The sequence below is a fragment of the Pezoporus wallicus genome, unplaced genomic scaffold (genome assembly GCF_028554395.1).
Source record: "Pezoporus wallicus isolate ANWC-B61680 ecotype Strahan unplaced genomic scaffold, APGP_CSIRO_Pwel_v1 scaffold_13239, whole genome shotgun sequence".
In the NCBI taxonomy this organism is placed as follows: domain Eukaryota; kingdom Metazoa; phylum Chordata; class Aves; order Psittaciformes; family Psittacidae; genus Pezoporus; species Pezoporus wallicus.
This window is the reverse complement of record NW_026642052.1, coordinates 4,513,684-4,527,427: the sequence shown is the minus strand read 5'-3', so window position 1 is coordinate 4,527,427 and position 13,744 is coordinate 4,513,684.

Here is a 13,744-nt window from a genome sequence, read left to right as displayed (position 1 = left end):
CACAGTCCCCCACTCATTCCACTCTACCTTCAAAGCATCTGTGGGTACTCTCACACTGCAATTTCCTCCTCCACAATCTGACAGTGTAGCCATGGGACTACACTGTTCTTTTTCTCTCTTTTCTTCCTCTGTTCTTGATGCCTCTTTCAGCTTTAAGGCTGCTACACAGTTGTCAGAAGTCTGGCTTCAATGGTCTGAAGGGAGACAGATACTGATAAATTTCCTTTTGATCTCTGCTCTGCAAAACCACTCAGAAAAAATAGAAGGGTCTGTGTGTATAGGGGTTGGAGGATGTCAAAGGCAAAAAGCACCCTCTCATGCCAGAGCAAGTGCAACTCTCATTTCATATTGGAACTGAAAGATGAATATAAAGAGTTTTGTATACATTTTGCAAACCAAGACAATGCACTCTAAGAGAATGAAGCCAATGAGTAAAATGGAGGTAATGATACTGATCTCCTTTCTAAAGTGCTCTGAGATCAGCTGATGAAAAGGACTGTACAAGAGCTAGGTATTATAATTGTTAGACCATTGCAACTGCTTTTCTCAAAAACCTTATCTTTTTGTTGCATATTCATCAGGATCAGTGTTGAAAGGTTACAGTTTATAACAACTACTTTGTTATACTATAAATGAGACTGAAAAAGAACTTCTGTTTTCATGGAGTACAGAAATTTGCACAGATCATTGGAGGATGCATCTGTACAGCTGTAGCAGGTGTCTTCCACTCACCTTGCTGTATCTGCCCTGATCTAAGGCTGAATGAAGACAATGCAGTAGTGATCTGAACACTGTCAAGTGAAGAATGTAGTATTTAAAATACAATATTTTAACTTTGATTATGCATAGTCAAAACAACTATGATCGTGGTAGGCACAACTCATGAACAACCCAGGAGCCATGCAATTGCTTTAGGGAGCACTGATCAAAAATATAGAATTGGAAGTGCAAAAAAAAAAATAAAAATAAGGCAAGTGAAAAGTACTTTTTCTGATGGAAATATATTGTGCATTCTTTAATGTATCATCATATATTACACTTACACAATATCTGGTAGTTATAATGTGCTAATAAGAAGTGTCGGCAAAATACTGGCTGTAGAATGTGTGGGTAAAACTAACACAGCTCTTACATTTGGTTTAACAAGGCCTGTACTACATATTAGTAGATATACAGATATATACAGGTTATAATAAAGTCTGTGATGTGCCTTTTGTTCATTTCACCACAAAATCTCACAAAGTAACCATATAGATACAACTGAGTCTTCTAAATGCACACATACAGCAAAGCCTAGAGTAACTAGCTGCAAAGTGATCCATGAAAAATCCTGTATGCTTTTGAGTGAAACAGTTTTTCCAGAAGTTTACAAAGCCCAAACACAAAAGTAATTTTATTGAGTGTTAGGATTTTACAGATCAGGTCACAAAACATAATAAATCCATTTGCATACAGTTCTTAAATTTCAGTTTAATAAACACATTATTGAGACAGGGATAAACTTCCACTTTGTTTGTAGTAGTTGTAAAAGGTCATTCAACCCCTTCATGTAGGCAAGCAGCAATCTCTGGACTCAAAACACAAATCCAAATAAAAGTAGTGAACTGGTATTTCTTAGCTTGCACATTCATGGATATGTGTGTGTAAAAGAGACTTCAAATTGAGAAGTGAAGCAAAGCTCAGAAACAGGTTAAAGACATAAAAAGAACCGATGCTAGTATATGCCCTAGGACAAGTCTACAGAGTGTATTGTATTATTGGTTGGACACTGATGAGAGGATGTATTACTTCTGGTAGCTTGAATCCTGGAGGTTTCAAGAAAGCAGGAATTTCTTTCTTGGAAATAAACTTTCTTAGAAAAAAAACGGGGATAAACATCAAAGGAAGTTTACCCCATCAATTTCTCTATCCAATGGGAATAACCTATGAGATCTAAAAATTTGGTTAGTTGCTCAGATCAAAAAGAATACCATATATTTCTCACTATCTTTAATTACAAAGAAGAGTAAATTACTGAAAACAGCCTAGAATTTAAACAATTCCAATAAAAATAAGAGTCTGGTTTATTAACAATTATGTATATTTAGATGCAGTTGAAATTCAGTTAAGCCTTTAAGATATGGCTGTTATTACTGAAGTGGTGCTTAGTCATGGACTGAGACCCCACTGTGGGAAGAGTTCTATGAAGAATGGATAAAAAACACAGTTTTGCCTCAAAAGTCATCTAAAGATAAGACAAAGGAACAGATTCAGACAAATGAGTACAAGGAAAATATGCAATATCAGATTAATTTAGGAAAAGTAATGACAAGTAAAGGTTTCTGCAGGCCAGCAATCTAGAAATTGGCTAAAAGGTCTCAGAGAAAGAGAACTGTGAAGAAGCCATGTCCTGTCAACATTTGTGGACAGTTACACCCAAGCATAAAAGACAAAGCAGGCAAAGGAAAGAAGGTACTTGTATTAGAATTTATTATGTGAGTATAAACTGCTGAGGACACATCAAGTTGCTGTTAGTATCTGTAAGCCAGTTTTTGAAAATGAATGAGAGATACTAAGCAGAATATGGATACCTGGTCTGAAAGTTCGAAAAGACTTTGGCGATCATTGTTTTGTAGAATACATGAAGCGTTGGCTGGAAAACATTGTGTGATGGAGCCAGAGGAAAGAAACAAAATTTTTATTTAGTGAATTTGTTAAGTAAAAGGTGAACAAGGCAATTGCTGAAGAGACAAGGGTGGTGACTGTAGGATAGACTGAAGTAGGATTGCAGTGAAAGAGGAAGGTGACAAAAGCTATAGACTCATAGAATCATAGAATGGGTTGGGTTGGAAGATCATCTGTTTCCATCCCCCTACCACAGGCAGTGAAATCTTCCACTAGACCAGGTTGCTCAAAACTCCACCCAGCCTGGCCTTGAACACTTCCAGGGTTGGGGCACCCACAACTCCTCTAAGGCACCCTGTGCCAGTGTCTCACCACCCTCATAGTGAAGAATTTCTTCCTAACATCTAATCTAAATCCACCCTCTTTCAGTTTGAAGCCATTCCCCCTTGTCCTATCCCTACATGCTCTTGTAAAAAGTCCCTTTTAAGATTTCTTGTAGGCCCCCTTTAGGCACTGGAAGCTGCTCCCCTGTCTCCCCTAAGCCTTCTCTTCTCCAGGCTGAACAATTCCAACTCTCTCAGTCTGTCTACAAAGGAGAGGTGCTCCAGCCCTCTGAAAATAATATCCACCACAAAATTGTAATTACAAATTTGTGTATCTGGGAAAACTGTTATTTTTAGGTATGTTGTTAAACCTCAGTCATGCTGGGTGGGATGGAAGGGGGTGTTTTCATTCCTGTAAGTTTACAGGTATATTTGCATCTATAAAAGCTGAAATTCATGCTGCCTGTAGGAAGAGTAAAGCATGAAATGGAAGAGGGTGATCAGGCGATGGGATGAGGCTGCCAAAGAAAGCAGAGATCTAGGAGGAGAGAGGCACAATAGCACCTCTGCCTTAACAAGGAGGAGAAAGCTGGGGAGGAGAAGAGAAAACAAAACAGAGCAGAAGCCTTTGCTGATTTCTCTTCTAAAGATGTCAGTGAAATGCAATTTGAGTAGAAAAAAGTGGATACAGGAGGGTGGAAAGCTGAAAGAGCGAGTCAGAGATGTGGAAAAAATTACCAGGATTAAGTAGATTTACTCTGAAGAATGTTACTTGGGGAAATGGCAAACTGGAGAAGAAAACACATCTATTGCACAGAAAGTCATGTAGGCCATCAAGTCATACTATGCTGTGCAACATCAGGAAAAGAGGAAAGGAGTAATGGGAGTGAGTTAGAGTTCTGCTGCCAGAGAAGGGATAAAAAAACAAAGAACAGAGGACAGGGAATCACAGAGGCAGGAATTATCGGATAAGCAAGGGAAGGGAACAGAGTGTGAGGTAGAGGGTCGGTTTCCTGAGAGTTTGCTAGTCAGGCTTACAGATTGTTCTGGCCTCAGCTCAAGAAGTGGTTCATTTCTATGAAGCTAACCACTTAGTCCTAACATGTAATCAGTCAGATTGTTAATTATTTTCCCCTGAATACCAGCTCTCAGGCATGATTTCTGTAACACCTCTAAGGGGTCAAGGTTAAAGAACAATAGTTTGGTAAATGGCCATTTGGCACTGTTTGCCTGGCCCAAAAATGTCTCAAGTAACACAGTTAAGTTTAAATTTGGAAGCAAATTCTTTCTTACATGAAAACTTTATAGAAATACAGCAGAGAAAACACACTTTAATAATAAACATATAATTAAAACCACTTGAAACGCATGTATGTGTTTTATTAGTGACTAAATCAATGGTATGTTGCAATTTAGTTATGCAGGCTGATTTAGTATCATGTTATGTACCAGTTACATAGACATGTGCTATGGGCTTAGTCATAAAAGTGTGGAATGCACCACTAACAAATTCAATTTTTTGCCCTTAACTACTCAGAAAACTCCTCTTCTTCTAAAGGGAAACCACACATCATCTCTTATAAAGGGTTCAGTCAAAAGGAAAGCCAAAATAAAGACAGTCCTTAACGGACCACTGGACCCTCACTAAAACTATGCATTTTGGGGGAGAAACAAAGAAAAAGAACAGTTAGGAAACTCCTGTTCTTAGAAGAAACTGCTGTTCTTAACATAGTTCATATATTGCAATGAGATAGCTGTGTCATTTGGAAAAGCTGAATATGTAAGTGTCAAAAAAAATGCTTACAGATACTTTTTCTGTCGTTCTGGTTAAAGAAGCAAAGCACATATCTGGCTCAATAGTACATTAAAGATTGCACTCTTTGGCTTTGTATTGGGAATTATATTTTCAAGTACATCATTTATTAGGGCAGACATCTGAAGAAATAGGCCTTCCTTTGGAATACGATGTCATTAATGCCAAGAAAGTTAAAGTGTAGACATTTTCACACATCCATGCTCAAATGCCTAGCCTTGGCCTGCAGCCATGTGTATCTTTCAGCTGCCACACTGCCTCATAGGAATTGTAGCTTGAGTGAGTCAAACCTGATTGTCCTTTACTGGCTGAACTTCCAATACTAATGTCCTTGAATACCCTGTATCACACAGTTCCCGTGATACCTTGTCCAGTGAACCAGAAGGGAGATGTGACTTTGCTACACTGGGGAACCCTGATGTCAGAACAGAATAAGACCTCTGAACTTTAACTGTAATGAAGCATTATGGCAAATGTATATGAGCATCAAATGTATGGCTAGAAAAGAGCGCCTAGGGGTCTGAATACTGTCACAGCAGCATTTCATATAAAGGCACTGCATAGTTTAGCATACTTTGGGTATGGTCAGATACTTAGATTAAAACAGACTCTTAATTCTACAGTGATTGCACACTGGTCACAGACCCTATCTTTTCTTATGGAAGAAAACCTTTCTCCATGGAAGAAACCAAGCTGTAGGTTTATGAGCAGTATGTGAAAGAAGAATACTTTTATTTTGCTTTAAAATATATGTTTAAATTAGAAATATAATGGCTATGGAAAATAAATTACGCAGGAACAGATGACAGTGGAAACTAGTTATCTAACTGCTGTTGACTTAGGAGATTTCTTATGTAGGTAAGATATATTATACTTAAATTCACTTACATTCAGATTTCCTCAAATACATATAGGTGATATGTCTGAAGTTTCTAAGTCATGCTTACTCTGATGTGGATAATATGGACATCATTCCTGTGAATACAACTTCTCTTAAGACCCTGTAGCACAAATTCGAACATAAGGAGGGCCAAAACGTAAAGATTTAGATTCAATGCATACGAGTGCGTGAGATGTGCTGACAGGACAGAGTGGTAATAAAGCATATTTAGCTTTTCCTTAGGCAAAATATCTGAATTTAATCTCACAGGAAGGTTGTGAGGAATCTCACAACCTGTAGCATTCATGTGGAAAAGAAATAACACAAGCTGTTAAAACTGCATTATAAACTTTGTGTTGCTGGTTTATTGCTTACTTAGGCAGAGAAAAGAATCCCCCTTAGCACTAAAAAAGATTTGGCCATCCCTTGTGAAGAAGTTAGAGTTTTACCTATATGGCATTGGCTCCTTTCAAAATCCTCTTATTGTTACTCTCTTTTTGATGGTGGTGTGGTTTAAGTCCAGTCAGTAACTCAGAACCATGTAGCCCCTCTCTCACTCCGTGTCGTGTTCCCCCCTCCCCCCTTCTTCCCCGCAGCTCCTGGAGGGATGGGGAGGAGAATCGAAAGAACGTAACTAAGTCCCATGGGTTGAGATAAGAGTAGTCCAGTAACTAAGGTATAACACAAACCACTACTGCTACCACCAGTAATAACAAAGATAAGGGAAGAGGATACAACCGCTCGCCACCTGCCAACCGCTACCCAGCCCGACCCGAGCAGTGACCTAACCTTTCCGGGTAACTGCCCCCAGTTTATATAGTGGGCACGATGTGCTCTGTTGTATGGAATACCTCTTTGGTCAGTTTGGGTCAGGTGTCCTGTCCCTGCTACCTCCCGGCTTCCCCTCCTCCCTGGCAGAGGATGAGACTCAGAAAGTCCTTGGTCAGAGTAAACATTACTGATCAGCAACTAAAACCATTGGTGTTATTAGTGCTGTTCCCAGGCTGAAAGTCAAAAACACAGCACTGCACCAGCTACTGAGAAGGAGAAAAATGACTGCTACTGCTGAACCCAGGACGGATGTGTTAGGTTTTGTTTTGGTTTTTTGTTCTTGAAATAATCATGTTTCAGGGAATGCCATCAGTAATATAACAGAAACAAAAAAATCCTTGTCAGTCTCTTTTTTGAGGTTTAAATAAATGCGTTACAGTGAAAGCTAGTTTTGTGCACTTCAGAAGCTTACTAAGCTTAGGGGACTGCTTGTTAGGCTTGTCATTTAATTTGGTGTTTGGTTCTGAAATCATGGAAATCCCAAACAAGTTTTGCCTAGGTATCTTGTAGCCATATTTGGGCTAACAAGTATTTTGCGTGGCAGCAGCAGAGTTGAATCCTGGAATAGCTCATCTTTCTGCTCTCCAATGCTTCACAGTTTTTGTGACATTATACTTACCATGGAGAGTGATAAGAAAAGACATTTCCTATCTCACAGAAGAAAAAATGAAATAATGAGAAGTTAGGATCTAAACTTGTGTTTTGAGAAAACCCACATCATGTGCTGCTTGATCTACCAGTGGAGACAGTGTCCTTCAGCTCAAGCAACACCTACTATATGTAATCTCCCTTCTCTGCCAGCAGGAAGATGGAGGAAGAATTACAGAAGTACTCTAGCCTATATCAGGCAATATCAAAACACCGACACTGACAACTTAATTTACCTTAACTGGCTTTTCCTGAGCCAGCATGAACATGATTCTTCCCTCCAGCAGAGCTCTGGGGCAACAGTCCACAGCCAAAAAAGGAGTACTAGCATTTTCAGCTTGTGCCACAATACTCATGCCCTGCCTCAGGCTTCAAAATCCCATGTGAATGACTTCACCATCTACTTCTTCTGAGGTGGATCTTCTTAGTCTTTTTTTTTTATAGGAGCTCTTTAAATATGTTTAAATAAATAAAGACATAAATAAATGCTATATCTAAATCCCGAATCTTATTATCTCATATCCCACATACTGCCTAGTCTAATGTGAGTTACTGTCCTTCTCTTATTTTGAACAAGAACTGCTCCTTCATTAGAACTCGTGCACAAATCCCACCGAGAAATTTTGGTTTTGACTGACATTGATTGAGAATGACATGACAGGAAATCCCTGCTGAGCTCTAGGTGTCACATTTGCTTCACTGGCACTAAGGATTCAAGAGCAGATGAACTCACTGACTGCCTCCAGGAATTGCCAGACGATCATTTTTCAAATTACTTTCCTAATAACAAACTCCGCACTCATTCTTGGTGCACCTTTTGCTAAACGAAGTCAGTAGTAAACAAGTTACAATGAATTAATAAGATATAAAGCTGCCAAATATTGTGGTTTAACCCCAGCCAGGAATCAAGCCCCACTCAGAAGCTTGCCCTCTACCCTTGTAGCAGGATAGGGGAGAGAACTGGGGGGTAAAAGTGGGAAAACTCTTGGATTGAGTTAAACACAGTTTAACAGGTAACGCAAAAGCCATGCACACAAGCAAAGCAAAACAAGGAATTAATTCCAACTTCCCATGGCCAGGCAGGTGTTCAGCCATCTTCAGCAAAGCAGGTCTCCACCATGCATAGCAGTTGCTTTGGAAGACAAATGCCATCATGCCAAATATATCCCTTCCATTTTCTTCCCCAGTTTTATATGCTGAGCATGACACCATAGAGTGTGGGATACCCCTTGGGCCAGTTGGGGTCAGCTGTCTTGGCTGTGTCCCCTCCCAGCTCCTTGTGTACCACCAGCCTGCTCACTGGTGGGGTGGTGTGAGGAGCAGAAAAGGCCTCACCTCTGTGTAAGCGCTGCTCAGCAGTAACTAAAACATCCCTGTGTTATCAACATTATTCTCTTACTAAATCCAAAACACAGCACTGTACTAGCTGATGTGAAGAAAAATAACTTTATCCCAGATGAAAGAAGGGGAGTCTTAAATGGTATTTTTACTGCCAAAGTGAGGTGTATTATGGATCCTATAAAATCCATATAATAATTAAGGCTTACTTATATGTAAATACCCTTACAAACTTAAGGTGGTGAACAGAAGTATGAACTAGAAAGTGGGTTTGGGAATTAGAACTCTGAGGCTGGAACAGTTTTACACTAGCAATGTAACAGAAGTATCAAGCACTGTAAAGCTTTCTAAAGCCACAATGTTCTTTTCTGGACCTTAAACTAATTTCTTTTGTTACAGGATTACATATAGCAAAGGAATATTAAAAGCAGTATTCACTGTGCAGAATGGAGTAATGTGGTTCCAAATCAGCATGCTAATGCACTGAGACAGGAGGCTTGGCACGTATATGAACTATTTTGCCAAAAAGGAGACAGCTAGATTATGTCCCATTCATTTCTATGAGCACTTTCTTTTTGTTTTATTTTATTATCTGATTAGTACGACTTGGAAAGATATTTGTAGGAGTAACTCAAGTGTTACAAACTGGATGGATTTGAAAAAGACTCTTTATGATCTCTACTAGTAGTTTTTGAAAAAACAGTGATTACCCCAATACTTGTGGCATAGAAATGAAAAATACAGAAAAGCCCTTAAATGGAAAAAATAATAGACAGTATCATATGAAACTGAAATTGACTTTATGGGTTATGATTACTATTCTGGGAAAATACTTTCAAAGATTCCACATACTAGCTAGATTAATGACTTCTAGTAGTTGAATCAAAGTACGTTTTCATACTAATGTCCATGTATATAACCATCATAGCAAAATCCGTTTTTATTTTAAACCACTGATTAACAGTTTGACATCTGAAGTGCTACAGTGGTTGATACGGTTTTGTTTATGTTTCACGCCAAAGAAAATTTGTTAGGCTAAGTTGCCATGTTTTTTGCATCTGGATTTTATGATGCTTGTCTTTGTAATGGCTGTATATAGAACTGATTCCAGTACTTGAGATTCTGGCTAAATGTAATTAGCTTAAGTGCCTAGAAGATGAAAGTTTATTTGCTTTATACTGGATTAGAGTGTAAGTAGCAAAGGTAGCATGAACAGAGTGTATAAGTTACCTCCAGCTATTCAAGTTCCAAAGATCTACATACCAGTAAAGGACAGTGGTGGCCAGGAAGTCTAGGGATGTTGGAATTTATTAAATTTGCTGTAAAAAAACATCAAATATGTTCACGGACTAAAAAGGTTAAGTGAAACCACAGCTTGCATACTGATCATATTTCTTCTCAGAAATTTTATCACATATGCATATCATACATCAGTGCTTGCAGATTGAACAACATTATAGGAACATAAACTTGCTGTCAGGTTTTTCTCACCTTCCCTACTGAAGAAGACAGCAGTAATTTGCACTCTCATAAGTCCTGAGGGGTAGGAAGAGGGAAATGGACAGGTGATTACTGGCATTAAATTACACTGATTTATACAAACCATTAGTGCAGGAAAGCAGACATCACAAACCTGATTGCTAAGACCCAGACACTGGCAACCTAACTTTCTTTTTATGAATTATATGTTAAAGTTCTGTTGTAGCTAAATAAAGATAAGATGAAGTCAGGATGCCAGAGCAGTTCCACATGGGAAAGATCACTGTTGATTGCTGGATGTGGAAAATACACAATAAGATAAAAAAGCAGTCTTGTAGGCAGTAGAGACTGGCAGATGAATCACTTATCTTTCTGAAAGAGATAAACATGTACGCTTGGATGTTATTCTGTATTTACAAAAGCAAATTACATCAGTTTTAACACACCTGAATTCATGTAAAACACACGTTGTCTGGTAATTGCTTTGAATTCTCTTTAATGCTATTAAACCTCATCTGATTTGTAGCTTTTTTTTTCTCTCCACTTCGATACTGGAATAATGTACAACTTTTGCACTATACCTAATGATAGGTGATCCTACTGCCAGAACCCCCTGGTTTGTTCTGTTTCTGAACCTCTACAGATACTTCTTTTGTCCATTGAAGTAGGCAGCTGATGTTGCTCAAGGGAAAGACCTTTCTTCCTTTGACTGTTCTGTTCTTTTTATCTGGAATTGAAGGCATGTAAAAATGGGTGGTGGCAGATACAGAAGCTGCTTTAAAGTCCAGCTTTCCTGATCAGAAACATTTTTACAGATTCCATATTTCCATTTTTGAGGAATGTGATGGAAAAAGGCTGGGCAAGATAATATTTATGATGCAAGTTAGAAGATAATATTATTTAGCTTTTAAACCAAAATAAATTGCTAGAATATATTTTTTACCAAAAAAAAAAAGAAAAAAAAAGTAATTTAAGTAAGAAACATAGAAAATAATCCAAACAAAATTGTACACATTACATTAAAGTGTATTTTTATACAACTTAATTTTTATGGAAGGGTGTGTGTTTGTGAACCAGTGTCTGTGTGTGTGTAACAGTAGCTGCCATTCTTAAGAATGTGAAAGCATCACTACTTTTGGCTTCTTATGCTGCACTGGAAAATACATATTCTCTTTTTTTGACACACTTAAAGTGTATCTATATCAGTAAATAAAGCAGGCCACAAACTGTTTTCCGGCCTGATGGTTAAGTGGTATGACACAACTTACATCCTTATGGTTGAACTCTCTTGGAATCAGAAGGCCAAATCCAAACTATCTGTTGACAATGGTCATTGCCCCAGAAGCAGCTTGGGAGATTGGCTTTTTTTGGCACAGGCCAAAAGTGTCCCAGGGATTATGCTAAAAATTTAACAACATGGTTGATCGTATTCTGCAGCCTGGGCCTGTGTTTGATTCACATAGATATAGTTCTGTAGTTTTCATTGTAAAATAAATGCATACTTACGTATTTGTCTGTAAACTGTGGATTCAGCAGAGTCAGATGACAATAGCTTAGTTAGCTATTTAAAAATTAAGAAATAGAACATCAAGTTCCTGGGTGTTATATTGCACTGCAGATCAAAACGTATGGATACTTCACTTGCTCCTAATTTTTCTCCACTATTCATATATTAGAGCTATTTTAGGGTGTGGTCTCCAGAGATGAAAGAGCCCAGGTACTAACTTGCATCCTTTCTGTGGTGACTAGGGACAGTCATCTTCTGCGCTTTTCCATTAAGTTAATAGCAGCATGGCAACCTCATTAACCACTTTCAAGTTCCAGATTTCTTCAGAACTGTTTCACGATGAACACCACGAAAGGTTGTAAAGATGAAAGGCCCCACAACATTATTGTTTCATATGTGAAAAAAGGGAGGGAGATCAGATGCTTGGAGCTAAAAGTAGCTTATTGCATCAAGTACCTTCCTGGGGCTTGTGCAACAGAGAATCTGCAGTTAAGCTCCAACTATTGCATTTTAACCCTCTCTCCAGTTGCCATAAAGAATGAAAGGAGCAAATTGTGATGAAATGTAACCATACATTTTCACATAACACAAGAGGTTCCACTTAAACTTGAGAAGAAACTTCTTCTCAGTGAGGGTGATGGAACACTGGAACAGGCTGCCCAGGGAGGTTGTGGAGTCTCCTTCCCTGGAGACATTCAAAACTCGCCTGGACACATTCCTGTGTGACATTATCTAGGTATTCCTGCTCCGGCAGGGGGATTGGACTAGATGATCTTTCGAGGTCCCTTCCAATCTCTAGCATACTGTGATACTGTGATATTGCTTACATGATCCTGATCCCTGGCTTGCAGGCTTTTGAAACCTATAGGAGTAAATGCTGTGCATCCCCAAATTTCTTTAAGAAGGAAAAGAGAAAATGAAAGTTTGCTTTCTCATAGTGGATGAAAGAGTTAATAGTAAGTGTAATTAGCATAAATGTTAGAGGTAAAATCTGGGCCCAGTAGGAATCTATGGGAAACTGACTCAAAGAATCAGGATTTCATCTTCTTCATTTTTTCCCAAAGATATTTCCATGCTGTAGTTTTTTGTTCACAGGTTACTGATTTCTTATTCCTTTTTATGAACAATTATAAGAGAGACACTGTATTTAGTACCTTTACCCTTTGAAAGCACTATTTCTATTTTTAAAAAATGCAGTTGTTTTCAATACTGGCATCTGCCTATTGATTTTGTCACAGGAACAAAAGGTAAGAAGTATCAAAAGAACGGCATGCAAGAATCACCCTTTAAAATGCCTGAGGGTGGTCATCATATTCAGTAGATGGACTTAATTTACAGGTTTTGTGAAGCAGATGTTTGGCTGAAAATTAAAGATGTGTTTTAGCTGCAAGCACCAGAATGGAACACGAAGCCTCTCTGTCCCCTGAAAAGGTTGAAGTTGCAAGAAATATCACAAATGACATAGGAGAAAAGTCCTGAGAAGGTGTGAAATAAGAGAAATAAAACTTTTACACTAAAGGGATCACTTACATGTGCCTCATGTTTAATGGAAAGAAGGAAGAAATACATGGTGTAAAAATTGGTTACACATCTTACAAAAATACATCATTGAACTGTCAGCCTCTAATCCACATTCTGTGTACAGCATGTGACTGTTTATGTTATACTCTGGATTTATGCACATCTTATTCTAGAAGCAGAACAAAATCTCTCTAGGCTTGAAAAAAAAAGGCACTTTCTTACCCAACACTTATAATACTTCCTTTCAGAAGCTAATTAGTAATGCATTTTATTTGAATCAACAGATCAAAGCCAGAAATTATCTTCAGAATGGTGGGTATTATTTATATATATTCAGCATAATGACTACGGCAGCGTAGAAAGAGAAAACTTTTTCTTAAAATGAGCTTAGCAAAATAACTGTTGTAATTGCTTCTACATAGAATATGAACCTTAAAAGCATAAAACAAGTAATGTGCATAAAAAGATGTAATACAATTACGACACAGATGGTATTTTATCCTTTTTGTATGTGTTTTAGATCTAACCCCAATATTCACTGTAGTCTGGGTGTAGTGTCATGTCTTGTGGTTGCTTTAACATGATTTAGGAATGAACTGCCAACGAGGCTGTACCAATCCATTCTTAGTCCCTGCTCATAACTTGAGATTTCTTCCTGTGCCAGCTATAGCAATCAGACAACTTCCCAATGGTTTAGATTAGGGAACTGATATACCTGGATTTTAATACACCAAAAAGAACTCAGAAAATGCTGCTTTCTTAAAAATTCAGTGGTTGGACTTGCTGATACTGCAAAGAAG